This window comes from Bos grunniens, chromosome 24 (assembly GCF_055505025.1).
Source record: "Bos grunniens cultivar Pamir isolate PY7600 chromosome 24, Bosgru_T2T1.0, whole genome shotgun sequence".
Taxonomy (NCBI): Eukaryota; Metazoa; Chordata; class Mammalia; order Artiodactyla; family Bovidae; genus Bos; species Bos grunniens.
The window spans coordinates 54,793,510-54,809,096 of NC_141188.1; the positions used below are offsets into that span (position 1 = coordinate 54,793,510).

Below are 15,587 nucleotides of genomic sequence, written 5' to 3' on the forward strand. Positions count from 1 at the left end.
CCAACTCAATGGACATGAGTTTGAGTAAACTCTGGGAGTTGGTGATGGACAGGGAAGCCTGGCATTCTGCCGTCCATGGGGTCACAGAGAGTCAGACACAACTGAGTGACTGAACTGAACTGACTGATCATGCCTTAAAGAAAAATTTTGTCTTGCAATCATGAAAATATTGTTGAATATTAACTTCTGAAAATATTATAGATTTGCATTTTACATTTAGGTCTCTAATTCACTTGGAATTGATATTATTATGTTCTGTACAGGAAATGTTTATACAAATCTCTTTTCTATACTCTTTACTTTTTCCTGAAATCTCCCACCTTTTCTTTCTTATAAGTATATCCTTTAGGGTTTCTTTTAGTAGAGTCCGATGGTGAAAATTTACTTTCAGTTCCTTTTGTTGACCAGTTTGTTTACTGTACTATCATACGTAAAGTTGTTGTTTTTTTTGTGTTTTTTTTTTTGGTCAGACAATTTTAGATGGATGGTTACTTTTTCTTAGCACATCATTTAACTGTCTTTTGCCTTCTCTTGTTGCTAAGAAAAAGTTAAATGTATTTCTAACTCTTTCTTGATGAAGTAATCAGTCTTTCCTCATGCTTACCTTTAAATTTATCTCCTTGTATTGAATGTTTTGTCTAAACAGCATATTTTTATTTATCTGTTTTGAATTTGGGGGCTTCCTGAGACTTGAGGGTGGTGTCTTTCATCATTCTTGAAAATTTTTCTGCCATTGTTTTTTCAAACACTGCTTCAGCCCATTCTCTTTTATTCCCTCTGAAACTTCTTTTAGGCACACTACAGACATTCATGCAAACTCTAGCCTTCATGTCTCCCAACTTCTTTTCATGTTTCCCATTCCTTGATCTCTGCTAAATTATGCATGATTTGTTAGTTTACAATTACTTTATAGTTTACATTTTTGGTTTCAGTTCTATTATAATGGTCCCTTTTTCCATTGGATTTTTACTTTTAACATTACTGTTTTATTTCTAGCAGTTCTACTTGACTCATTATCAAATCTGATAATTTTTTACTGTTTCATGTTCCATGCATGTACATTTAAGCTTGTCTTTTATTTCTTTAAACATAGTGAGTATTTTATGTTCTGAATCTGAAAATTACAGATTCTATAGCTTTGGGGGCTTTTGCTGATAGTTCTTCCTCTTGGTACTTTGTTTCTTTCTGTACTTAGTTTTAATTGCAAATAACATTTAAGATTTAAGATGAAAACGAGTGCCTTTAAGATCTACATTTGCCTCTGCAAGTACTTCTGAAAATTATCAGTCAGCAATCATTTTATTTTATTTATTTATTTTTTGCAGTGTCTCATCCTTAGCAACTTTGTGTGGTTAGTACTGCATAACTCACAGCAGATTCCAAGGCACTGGCCTTGAACATTGCTACATGCTCTAGGCATTATCAGTAACGAGGTGCAATAGAGAACCACAGGCTCTTGCAAACTTGTCTCCAGTTTCTGGGTGGGAGGACTGTCGTCCCTGTTTTCTGTTGCTTTGTGTCTGAGTGGGGCCAGTGTGTCCTGTGACTTCGGAGGCCCTCCCTGTCTAGTCGATGCATCCTATATATTCTGCTACCATCATGACAATATCATGAACGCAACTAATGAAAACCTACCAGTTCCCTGCCTCCCATGTCAGTATGCCAAACGTGATCATAAAATTTCTACACAAAGAATTTCATACAAAGCGAGTCAAACAGCAATTAGAGCGGCAGGTGATGTATCTGGCGAAGGTCCTGTTACTGAAGTTAATGCAAAAGTCGGCCTCCGCTCATGGTCTTATTAAATATATATCTTAAGGGATCGGAGTCATCTATTAGAAACGGTGGTAGCCCTGGTATAAATAAACGTCTCTTTAGAGTTTGGCATCAGTTTTTCAACGTGCTCCCTCGAAGCAGACAGTCTGTTGGAGGGATCAGTTTTGAGGGTGTGATACCCGAGGTGGCCGTATTTCATGGCAGCCCCTGGGGGTGGGTGGTTCAGGTCCGAGGACAGAGGTGGGTCATGGTCACAGGTGTTGCAGGGCCTCCTGTCCTTGCTCCGTGTAACCGTCATCGCAGTGGCAGCTGGCCCACTGGCCGAAGGTCTCGTTGGCCAGATGCTTCTTATCTCGGGAGAAGAAGCTAAACAGTCGCTTGATCCCAGACTCGGGCTGGGGAGACATTCTCGGGTGGGCAATGGGTGGAACCAAAATGGAGAGAGGAGCCTGTGGCGGAGCTGGGCGGAGAAGAGTGTGTCTCCGAGGCGGAGAAGGTAGCCATGGATCTCAAGGACCCCAACCGCCCCCGGTTCACCCTGCAGGAGCTGCGGGACGTGCTACATGAAAGGAACGAGCTCAAGTCCAAGGTGTTTTTGTTGCAAGAAGAGCTGGCATACTATAAGAGTAAAGAAATCAAAGAGGAAAATCAAATACCCCAACTTCCACCCATTGCCCACCCGAGAATGTCTCCCCAGCAATCATTTTAATTTAAATTTAGATCTCAAAGGCAACAATAATTTAGGCTACAAAGCTGCATGAGGTCAAGGTGGTAATTCCAAATGTTTACTAATGTTATTTCTACCTTCATCTCAACCCCATATTTTAGATCACTAATTTCTCTCACAATTCCACTGGGAGTGGCAGAGATAATTTCTGGATCACTCTTTAGGGTGCTAGCTTTAGGAAGTAAGGATTTCATATCAGATTCTCTACTTTAGGCAGACCCTAGATTTTGCCTTTCCCCACCTCGGCTCCAAACTCTGGGAGACTTTTAAAATACAACTCAAGTTCACAGGCCCAGCATATGCCTTAAAGTGAAAGTCAGTTTCACCGTTTTCTTCTCCAGGTCTACTATCCCTTTGATTAGCTTTTTTAACCTGAAAAGTCCTTGTTTTTCTGAAATGCATCCGTTTATTTAATATTTATCCAGAATTATTTCTGAGATGGATGTCTACCCAGGTACCAAATCTATAGTACTATTGAAAATAAATATCCTCAGTAAATTTCTAATCATTTTAAAGTCTGTATTATACCATTCTATATTTTAATTTGGATTATTTTATCATACTCAGGCAAGTAGAAATTTTAACAGTTTGACAAGCAAAAGGAAAATTTTTTTCTGAAGTATTCAATAGACTTTCTATATCCAAATAACCCATTATTCCCAGTGAAATTTGATTTTCAACTTTCTAAGTTTCTATCACTTACTCTTTTGGGGTATTTTCTCAATATACATTCTATAAATTACTTGAAATATCTTTTTTCAGAATTTAACCAGTTAATTAGACCAAATCTTTTGAGACTATACTCATCTTCCTATTAATGATTTCCTGTTGTGAATATTCATGACCTGATCTCATTTTTAAGGGTATAAAATTTCCAGACATCTATTTTTATGTCTTTCACAATCTTTCTTCTAATGTGTCCTAAAATCCATTTGAAATAGACATGTCCTTAAAATATTCTTAATTTCTTCATCCATTGATCCATGATTGATTGATTCACTCCTTCATTAATTTATTCACTCAAGTACTGCTGGCTGGGAAATTTAAAAGCACAAGCCTATGTTTCTGGAACTACTAAGCTATGTGAGACAGGTATTCTATGGCTATTAAGATTGATTCAGCTGTGATCAGTTAATATTTTATCAAAAAAGACAAAAAATTGACTTTTGGAAAACACTCCTTTTACATCTACAACTATATTCAATGCCAATAATAGCTTTAGTAGGGACCAGCAACCGAAGATCTGGGTTAATGTAACTTGGTCCAGGGTAATCCTCAAATTATATACACATTAAGACAAGGTTCCACTCAGAATAAAACTAAATAGCAGCAGAAATGGTTTACAAATGCAAGCTTTTGTAATACCCCTTCCATGCCATCCTTGATGAAAATTCCAAAATCCTTGACTGAAAAAGGCAATCCCTTCAGGTTATTCTGCTCTATATTCAAGCACCAGAAACAACATACCTACCTACAACATACCTACCTACAACATACCTACAGACACATGTCCCTTCTATACACCAATCAGTGATTTCCTGTTCCTCAGGCCTTCAGGACTATTCTATATATGCCTGAAAGGATCCAAGCTTTGAAGAGGCAGAATATTTAACCTCTACAGACCCTTGCAAACCCATCAATTCCAGGTATGCATGCCCTCTTATTGTCAACCAGGCAGGAAGAACATAGAAAAGCCAGACACTTACATATCTGAAACCAAACTCTTTTTTTTTTTAATATATTATTATTTTTTACTTTACAATATTGTATTGGTTTGGCCATATATCAACATGCATCTGCCACAGGTGTACACGTGTTCCCCATCCTGAACCCCCCTCCCACCTCCCTCCCCATACCATCCCTCTGGGTCATCCCAGTGCACCATCCCCAAGCTTTCTGTATCCTGCATTGAACCTGGACTGGCACCAAATTCTGATATCTTCTGGTTAATTTTTTTTTTTGCTATTTTCCAACCTAGTGCTATAACAACAGAACGAAATGGGGACAAAAGAGACTTTTCTGCCCTTTGGATTCCTATAGGTAAACATAAGCAGCAGTTGGTGTGCATGGCTATTCCTGTCTAAAGTGGTCTGTTAGTTTATAACTGCTTCATCTTGAAGGCCCAGCTTGCTTACCCTTCTTAAGGCAATATCATTTAAAGAATGGATTTAAACTGCAATCTGAATTTAGGTTTAGAGGTCATGCAACTGAGAATCACTAGCTTTGTCAGACCGAACAAACTGAGCATCCCAGGGTTCGACTGGACGGGTGTGAGTAGATCTCTCTGACTTGGCTCATTGTTGGCACGGCAGGTCAGAAGCATGTTTGTCATTCTGATGAAGCTGACGCCCAGAAAACCAGCCTAATTAAGTACTTTATTTCTGCTTCCAAAATCAACATGGTTGAATAGATCTAGTGTTTACCGGAAAAATATCTATTTTCTTTAGTTCCCCCCCATCCCCCCCGATAGTGAGAGATTAAATTCTTCCATCAAAGATTGAACTAGTTCCAAATCTTTTGCAGATTTGCAGTGTCCTGCACTAGTGTTTCTTACACAGGGTTCTTCAGTATAAGACCAAAGATCAACTTCCTAACTGCAAAGCAGGAGATTAAAAAATGCTGATGTCTCCCAAGCATAAAAGAATGCCAGACAAGTGTCAGAACATTAATTTGATTAATTAGTTGCTTTTCTTTTATCACTTACATTAATTAGCCATGTGTTGTTAGTTATTTTCTCCTCTGAATAAAACTAAAAAAAAAAAAAAAACATGGTCAGGTTTTTAGTACTTATATCCCAATGTTTAGGAGTGCAAAGGAAATTTTCTAAATATCTTTATCATAAATACTCTATTTCTCAAAGATCTACTTAGATCTTTTTTCCTTTTGCCATTCTTATCAACATTAGAATCACACAATTAAAATATTCTGGATATAAGACATTAATCCTCCTGGAACAGAGATACATGAGGACTGGATATATCTTGATAAACCAGTGTACCTACTGGCTCTTTAAGCTGGTCCCTGCAACCACCCCACTCCAGTACTCTTGCCTGGAAAATCCCATGGATGGAGGAGCCTGGTGGGCTGCAGTCCATGGGGTTGCTAAGAGTCAGACACGCCTGAATGACTTCCCTTTCACTTTTCACTTTCATGCATTGGAGAAGGAAATGGCAACCCACTCCAGTGTTCTTGCCTAGAGAATCCCAGGGATGGGGGAGCCTGGTGGGCTGCCGTCTATGGGGTCGCACAGAGTCAGACACGACTGAAGTGACGCAGCAGCAGCAGCAACCATATCCATCTTTCCCAGTTTTTAATATTCTCATAAAGGTGTATAGTGAGTGGAAACTGCATGGGAACCTCCCTCTGAAACTACACTTGCAAAATGTCAGGAAATCTTATAGTTTTATATGATTATACAAATTAAAATGCATTTTTCCTTACCCTCATTTCTTTTTGTATCTCATTATATAATACTCCTAATATAAAATATCCAACATTCTTATATGGACTTTTAAACCTCACTTAAACTTTTTACTCTTTGTATAAAGTAGGTGTGTTTATTTCTTAGGGTTACTATTTAAAAGCATCATAAACCGGGTGACTTAAAAAAGCAAATATTTATTGCCTCATTGTTCTCAAGTATGGAAGTCCAAAATTAAGGTATTGGAAGGATTAGTTCATTCTAGAGACTCTGAAGAGAAGAAAATTATTGCCAATATTCCCAATGACCATGAATGCAAAAATTCTTAATACATTATTGAGTGAAGGATTTTAGTCAATAATGTATTGACTAAAGCCTGGCCAGTGATTTGTTGCATAAGTGAACACTGAAATATCAATAACGTTCAATAACAAAAGACATATTAATATGCCTTTCATCAATAATTTGTTAATAAATACAGGCATACTAAATTAAATTCCAAAATCAAGTGGAATTTATCCCTGAGATGCAAGGATGGTTCAACATTCACAAATTAATCAAGTGATACATCACATCAAAAGAATGAAGAATAAAAATCAAATGATCATCTCAACAGATACAGAAGAAACATGTAACAAATATCAACATTTTTCATGACAAAAACTCTCAACAAATTAATTATAGAAGGAATTTATATTAAAATAGCAAAGGCCATATGTGAAAAGCCCATGGTTAACATTCTCAATGATGAAAAACTTAAAGATTTCTAAGATCTAGAACAAGGGAAGGATGCCCACTCATATTACTCATGTTCAACATAGTACTAGAAACTCTACCCAGAGAAATTAGGCAAGAAAAATAAATGAAAGATATCCAAATTGGAAATAAAGACATATCACCTCTGTTTGCAGATGACATGATCTGTTTAGATACATATTTCTTCAATGTAAAAAATCCTAAACTGTATATCTAACAAGGGGTTAATATCTAAACTATATAAGTAACTCAATAACCTAACAGAACAAAATACCAATGATCCATTTAAAAAATAAGCAAAGTGGGGAGGAGGGTTCAGAATGGGGAACACATGTATATCTATGGCAGATTCATTTTGATATATGGCAAAACCAATACAATATTGTAAGGTTAAAAAAAAATTTTTTTTAAGAAGAAAAGAAGAAAAAAAAAATAAGCAAAGGAATAGACATTTAAAAAAAAAGACAAATGGCTAAAAAGTAAATAAAAATGTGTTCAACATCACTAATTATCACAGAAATGAAAATCAAAGCTATAATGACATAACACTTCACATCTGTCAGGATGGTATTATAAAAAAAATATTAAGTGTCAGCAAGATTGTCGAGAAAATGAAACCCTCATACACTGCTGAGGGAAATGTAACTTAAAGCAGCCACTACAGAAAATAGTACAGAGGTCCCTCAAAAAATTGAAAATAGAACTACCAAATGATCCAGCATTTCTACTTCTGGATATATATTCAAAGGAAATAAAATCAGGATCTGGAAGAGATATCTGCATTTCTGTGTTCACTGCAGCATTATTTACAACAGCCAAGATCTAAATGGATTAGCAGATAAAGAAAATGCAGTGTACATATATAAGTGAGTATTATTCAGTCTGAAAAACAGAAGGAAATCTTGCCATTTGCAATAACATAGATAAACCTGGAAGACATTTTGCTAAGTCAAATAAGCTAGACAAAGAAGGACAAATAGAAGAATCCAAAATCCTCAAAATCATAGGAAGAAAAACAATGACAAATCTAGAGAGCATATTAAAAAGCAGACACATTACTTTACCACAAAGGTCCATATAGTCAGAACTATGGTTATTTAAGTAGTCACAGCTGGACAATAAGAAAGGCTGAGTGCCAAAGAACTGATGCCTTTGAACTGTGGTGCTGGAGAAGACTCTTGAGAGTCCCTTGGACTGCAAGGAGATCCAACCAGTGCATCCTAAAAGAGATCAGTCCTGGGTGTTCATTGGAAGAACTGATGTTGAAGCTGAAACTCCAATACTTCAGCCACCCGATGCAAAGACCTGACTCATTGGAAAAGACCCTGATGTTGGGAAAGATTGAAGGCAGGAGAACGACAGAGAATGGCATCACTGACTCAGTGGACACGAGTCTGAGCAAACTCTGAGAAATGGTGAAAGACAGGGAGGCCTGGCATGCTGCAGTCCATGGGGTCACAAAGAGTTGGACACAACTGAGAGTCGGACAACAACAAAATTACAGGAGCTGCAAGTAGAATAGTGGTTGCCTAGAGTTGAGGGAAAGAGAAAATGGCATTAATCAAAGGGTACAAAATTTCAGTTATATAAGATGAATATGTCTTAGAGATCAACTGTAGAGTGCCTACAGTTAACAGTGCTGTACTATATGCTTAATCATTTTCTCTATTGAAAGTCTGCCCTTGACACAAGGTTTTAAAAGAGGAGAAAAAACTGCTAAAAGAATAGATTATGTTGTGTTTTTATAATAGTAGTAATAATAGTACTAGTAGAAGAAAGAGGAAATGTTGGAGATGAAGGATATGTTTATGGCTTAGGTGGTGGTTAATGGTTTCAAGGTATGTATTTATCTCTAATCTCATGAAGTCTGTGTACATTAAACATGTACAGCTTTTTCCATATCACATCTCAATAAAGTAGTTGAAACAATGAAGTTAAAATTCAGAAGAATGCAACTTAAAACAGTTGTAGGAAACTGACTCTTGTCATTTTTGTAATTATAAGAGTCTTAAAAGTAATGAACAAAAAGACCAGCCTAATCCTGTATGACCTTATCTTAGTTTGACTACATCTGCAGAGACACTGTTGCCCAACAGGGTCACACGCTGAGGGTTTGAGCGCACTTCAGTTTGGATGGGAACACTATTCAACACAGTTCACTTGAGAAAATCAATCTTACTTTCAAAAAGGAGGAAATACAGAAGTCAAGAAAACTTCGAGCTAGTGAGAGGAGGATCCAGGGATAAACACAGATCCATTGCCATGAGCCAGCAGTCTTTCTGATTAGATCACGTGCTCAGATGTTGCCATACTCTGAAGAACTTGCAGAGCTTGCCTTTGGCTCTATTTTCAAACACACATACACCCAAAACACTCTCTTCCAATTATTTCAGTCCTTTATTCCGTCCTCAGTTTTGAACCTTTTTGCTTTGGTTTCAAGAGTTTCTGATTCCATACCTCTCTCATCCAATCTCCCAAAATGATGGCAGAGAAAACCACTTTATAGCTCTCTACTATAGCTTGTGATAAAACCTAGAGGAACTTCAGGGCAAATGGGGGTGCTTGCCATTTTATGATATTGATTTTGACATTCATATGTGTGTATATTTGTTTGCTTTTCTCTTTCGGCACTCATTAAACTTATTTTATTCTTCTAATAGATTCTGGCAGCAAAAACTTCAAGGCTCATGCCAGCAAAAATATGGCCAAGTTTAAGATTGAAGATGCATCAGGCTATATTTTAACATGCCTCTGAGTTGCCCAACACAGTTCCCAGAAGCATAAAGCATTCTTCATGAGGAGAAGCAAGTTATTTTACTACACATTTGGTGCAACTAGCCATCGCCAATGATTTTTCAACACAAACTGAATCAGGAAGCGACTTTATTTTAGTTTTCTGTTGTTTTCCACTTAAAGTAAGTTTTTTTTTCCCTTGGTCCCTGTGCTCATCTGTGGATACATCATAACCCTGAAACTTACATCCACAAAAGATGTCCTACAACAGCCCACTCACAGAGACACGAGCAACACGCCACTGTAGGCACTTCCCTATGGCAGTTATTTTACAAAGCACTTCTTTACAAGGGTGGATCAGAGAAACCAACTCTCCCCATAGCTATTACATGACTCATAATTTAGAAGGCTCTTTTTTAAAAGACTATTAATAAGGTTTAAAATAGGCCAAAAGGGACTTTCCTGGCAGTCCAGAGGTTAAGACCCCACACTAAGAGTGCAGGGGAATAGGTTCAGTCCCTTTTTGGAGAGCTAAGATCCCCTATTCCGCATGGCATGGCCAAAAAATGATAAAATAGGAAAACAGATCCTTTTTAAACAACTGGTATTGATTTTGCTTTCTATGACTCGTTTCTAGTCTATCCAGTTTCTCTTCTCCCAGCATTTAAACAACACCAGCACTTACATTTATGTATTTTTATACACAAGTTGCTAATCAAGTAGTATAAGAAGCTATTTTTTCCCTGAAGCATGAAATTGATATATAAACACAAATCTGTGACCTGTAACATCCAATTTTAAATCTCTTCTCCAGAAATAAGGTCTAAACAGGTACATTATTTCAACTTAAGACCAAATTGTATGCATTCAAAAAACATTAAATGGGGAAAGTAAATTTGGGAAGATTTATTCATCCTTCATAGTAAGAGAAAATAATAGCTTAAATGCAATTTTTAAAAAATCTCTATTCCTAAAGTTGGATTTTTAGGCTTTTATAAAATAATTTCTTACATGAGAGGAAATAAAAATGACATCAAAGAATAGGAATTAATGGGCATATGTTCTGAAATTATTAATAAAATACTTTCTATGTCAACTCAGATCATCTTGCTTGGGGTCTAAATCAACACAGGGCTCAAATCAACTGAATATAGAGTCTATACAAATATATGCAGAGCCAACTTACAGTTAAATCATCAATCTTTGTTCTATTGCCCTTTAGACCTCTTGCAAGTACCAAGTATCCTCACACTGCCCCTCCTTACTTTCATTTGTCCAAGATGCTAAGCAGATGAGGTGTGAGCAGATTTTTTTTTATCATTACTTTTTTTTTTTTTTTTTTTTTTGCCACACCATGTAGCATTTGGGATCTTAGTTCCCTGACTGGGGATCGAACCTGCTACCCCTGCAGTGTAAGGGGTAAGTCCTAACCACTGGATCACCAGAGGAGTCCCAGCACATTTTTTTTCCCCATACCACCAAAAGAAGTTTACCAGCCCATCTCCTTGGATGCCTGTTTGCTTCAGAGAAATTGACAACCTGATTTTTAATACAAAGTTTTAGATTAAAAGTTAGTTAACATGTTTTTCATATAACACACAATTACTTCTTGAGGTGAAGGAACTACCTCTTTAGAGGATGTAGGAAGGGAGCCATGAACATTTGGCACAGGTATTTTATATCTGTATGTGCTTGGTAAGGTCAAAGGCAAACAATTCTCCCATTCTCAAAAATATATTCCTTCTTATATCTGTGACAGAAACGGGGGTAGATTTTATTTTCTTGGGCTCCAAAATCACTGCAGACGGTGACTGTAGCCACAAAATTAAAAGATACTTGCTCCTTGGAAGAAAAACAATGACAAGCCTAGACAGTGTATTAAAAAAAAATTGAGACATCACTTTGCTGACAAAGGTCTGTCTAGTCAAAGCCATGGTTTTTCCAGTAGCCATGTGTGGCTGTGAGAGTTGGACCATAAAGAAGCTGAAATGAAGTGATGGTTGCTCAGTTGTGCCCCACTCTGTGCAACCCTATGGACTGTGTAGCCCCCACGAGCCTCTTCCGTCCTGGAATCCTCCAGGCAAGAATACTGGAGTGGGTTGCTATTTTGTTCTCCAGGGCACCTTCTCATCTTCTTGACCCAGGGATCAAACCTGGGTCTCCTGCACTTTAGGCAGATTTTTTTTTACCATCTGAGTCACCAGGGAAGCCCCAAAGAAGAATGAGCACCGAAGAATTGACGCTTTCGAATTCTGGTGCTGGAGTAGGCTCTTGAGAGTGCCCTTGACAGCAAGGAGATTAAACCAGTCAATCCTAAAGGAAATCAACCCTGAAAATTCACTAGAAAGTCTGATGCTAAAGCTGAAGCTCCAACATTTTGGCCACCTGATGTGAAGAGCATTGGAAAAGACCCTGATGCTGGGGAAGACTGAGGACAGGTGGAGAAGGGGGTGACAGAGGAAGATGGTTGGATGGCATCACTCACTCAGTGGACATGAGTCTGAGCAAAGTCCAGGAGATAGTGAAGGACAGGGAAGCCTGGCATGCTGTAGTCCATGGGGGTCACAAAGCATCAGAAATGACTTAGCGACTGAACAACAACAATATCTGTGACTAAAAGCCTGGATCCCATCTACTCACCCTCCCTACCACCTTCAGAGACTATACACAAGCAGGGACCCTGACCAAGAACTGAAACAAGCTCTCTTAAGAGTAATTTATCACTAGGTATAGGAATTGATCTTTATATAGTATTGGGTCAGGACTGGACAATTTTTTTTTAAATGCCAGAAATTCATTATACAATGTATAAAGTAGGAGGGAAGAACTGCAAAAGGAAAGAACCCGTACTGGCTTGAAACACTCTCTCCATTATGATATTCATGGGCTGACATGGGGATTAACCTACCTAACAGGAGCAAAATGTACTCAACCCAGAAGTATTCCATAAGACAATACGAATTAAAAAATATATATTAACATTACTTCTGAGTAATTGAAATAATAAAGAAGTGTATCTTCAATGCATTCCATAAGAGAGAATTCAACGGTAACCAAACTATGTCCACCCTGTATTATTCTGTAGGAGTTTAAAAACCAAAGCAGGCCCAAGACCCCATTTCTTCAGCAGTTGTTCTGTCCAAAGTAATCACACTTTCCACTGCTGAATAATTCAGACTTGGAAAAATATACTGGAACTAATAAGGTAGATCCCAACTATTAGTATTAGGTTTTATTGGTAAAAGCACAGCAGAGAACTTACTACAATTTAAACACATAAGAGTTCAGTTTTCCATCAAATAAAATGTACCAGAGGCAGGGTGCCAGAGCTGATAGAGTGGCCTTACAGTACCTGGTATTTCCAACCTTTCTGTCTTACTATTCTCAATGCTGGCTTTCTTCCTGAAACTCCCATGATGGTCCAAGATGACTGCTGAAGCTCTGGCCATCCCAACTGAGCCCTAGGCAAGAAGCAGCAGGAGGGAAGAAAGGCGAAAACCAGATGCCTCTCGTCTGAGTAAGTCCTCTTTCAAAATGTTTCCCCCAGGTCCCATCCAAGCACTGCAACATGCCTCTCCTTGGCCATCCTGTACACAAGAGGGGGAGGAAATATAAACTTGAAGCAGGACATATTATCACATCAAATAAATGAAGGGCTATGTCCCTGAAGCAGAAGAAAGGATACTCATTATTTAAAAATCAGTCACCTCAGGCACAGCGAGAAGAGGACAGGTTTTCCCCAGGTTTGGCAGAAGATGGCCCCATGGATGGGAGGAAGGCGGTACCCCTGAAGAGGGAGCACAGAGGCAGGTTTGGAAGAGCAGATGGACGCAAGGGATGTCCAGGGAAGGGTGTGACCTCTTGGCTTCTTTTCCCTTGGACTGAAAGAGAAGCCACACGTGGCTTCCAGCTCTAGGTATTTTCCTTATGCTATAATCATAACTCGCTTCATTACTCGCACCCTTCATGAAGATTGGACACATTAAAAAAATGCACTTTGTGCAGCGAAATGTAAAGAATGAGGGAAAATCCATAGCCACTCCTGGCTGGAGACTGTGTGAGAGGCATCGGTGCTGCTACAGAAATTCCGTGTCCATCCTCCCCTGCAGATGACACCTGTGCGGTGGACACAGTTTTAATTCAAAGCAGTGGGTTTTCCGGCAGCTGCAAAGATGACCAGTGGTGATTTGAGCGGGAGATGGGAGTCCCTGGGCAGGGAGTGTGGGGGCTGGGGAGCCAGCAAAGAGCTCATTATGATGAACCTCAGTGGAGAAATAAGAGAGGAGGGGCTCCTAAAACAGGCTCCCCACCTCCCTCCACAGCCTCTCCCCGCAAGATGCTAAGTTTGATGACCTTGACACAAGCAAGAAAAGCTAACTCTTGAACGTCTAACCTCCATTTGTCACACTGGAATTTTTTCAGTTTTCTACCATTTTATCTTCATTATAATAAGCAATGCAGGCAAATGGTTTAAAAACATTTGAACAGCAGAGAATATGTCAATTGAGAATCAATGCATCTCCACACCTAGCAATTCTCAGGGCCACCCACAGGGATGAACACTGTTTATATTTTTATATATGCTTTCAGAATTTGCCTGCATATATGAAAATATTTTAACAAAAAGAATATAAAGAGAAACAACTGTATGTGTAGTTTTTACTTACAAAGTGTCCCACTAGGTATTATTCACTCCTGTATCTCGGAATTTCTTTTGTAACATTCTCCAAGATCTTTCTATATCGACAGATATAAATTTACCTTGACCGGTTTAAACTCTGTAGTATTTGGTATGTTCGTTTAGTCACTAAATTGGGTCTGACTCTTTGCGCCCCCACGGACTGTAGCCCACCAGGCTCCTCTGTCCATGGGCTTTCCCAGGCAAGAACAGTGGAGTGGGTTGTCATTTCCTTCTCCAGGGCATCTTCCTTACCTGGAAATCAAACCTGCGTCTCCAGCACTGGCAGGTGGAATCTTTACCGCTGAGCCACCAGGGCAGCAGTATTTGGTACATGTGTAATTTATTCAAGAAGTGCTCTATTGAGCATATTTAGGTTGTTCTTGGTCTATTTTTTTCCCATTACATCAGTGCTGTAATAATTACCCTTGGATTTGTGCAGTATGTATAAATGGTAAATTCCCAGCAATGAAAATCTAGGGCCAAAAGATGTATGCATATTTTAAAATTAAATTTAAAAGATATTACTGAAAGTTTCTCCAAAGAGATTAGACCAATTTTCACTACCTACAAGAGTGCATAAATGTGTCTGATACTCCCACAGTAGGTCATAAATAACTGTTAGAATTTTCGCCAATATGCTAGGTGCCAAATAATATCTTCTTGTTATGACTTGCATTTTTTTTTTAATTGTATCTTGGAGAAAGTCCATTTCTTCATCAGCTGCCTGTTTAAATTTACTACAATAAGGACCGAAGTATCCCTTCCCTACTTGATATAAAAAGGCCTAGAGAAGGGGAGAGGGGTTCAATTTGCAGGGTACATGCGGTGGTGATTAGGCAGCCATCTCCTTCCTCACTTAAGCAGAACAGGACTGAAGACCATCTGGTGATTTGACTGTGTTGGAGCCAGAGGAATGATGGGAACTTTCTGCCATCCGCTGGGTGTTTGCTGGACCACAGCCTGCAGCCTCCGTAAGAAATGCAGACACCCCTGGCTGGCCCCTCGCTTCTATAGGCTGCTCCCAGTAACTGAGCAAGCCAAGCTCATCCCAGCGGACATAATAGTAAGAAATAAGGTGGTAGTAACCAAAAATGACTGAAAAATTATCAGTTGAACTGAAATATTGCTAAGATCTACCTGGTGGTGAAGGAATTAAAAAAAAATAAGTTTGGACACACATTTTTTTTTTTAATGAAAAACTTTTCTCATTTGAGACTCTTCCAACTTTTTGCTGAAGCATGAAAGCATTTGCATATGTAGGTATAAACATGTGAATCTCTGGATGTATCTGTGTGTGTTGCTACACATCCATCAGTGCCGCCTTAAATGAACAAATCATAACTTTATTCAGTGTAACCCAGTTTTCTGGTTCTTTGGAAAATCACCTTGACCATCTTGTGCAGTTCTGTTTTCTCACTCTGAACTGCATCAGTGGTCTTCCTGGTGGTGGTGGTTTGGCCACTCAGTCGTGTCCGACTCTTGGCGACCCCATG

The 15,587-nt window shown here is 38.6% G+C and overlaps 1 long non-coding RNA gene across 6 annotated transcripts in view; it reads right to left on the minus strand.

The window, feature by feature from the left end:
* Positions 1 to 15,587, minus strand: part of LOC147346300 (uncharacterized) — a 452,766-nt gene that overhangs the window by 186,660 nt on the left and 250,519 nt on the right. For 4 of the 6 annotated variants that reach the window (XR_015153514.1, XR_015153526.1, XR_015153512.1 and 1 more), the window contains one exon: positions 12,627 to 13,000. The exons of the other annotated variants lie outside the window; for them this stretch is intronic. This is a non-coding gene — a long non-coding RNA (uncharacterized LOC147346300). Of the gene's footprint in view, positions 1 to 12,626; positions 13,001 to 15,587 lie in introns of those variants that run through there. 6 annotated transcript variants of the gene reach the window in all.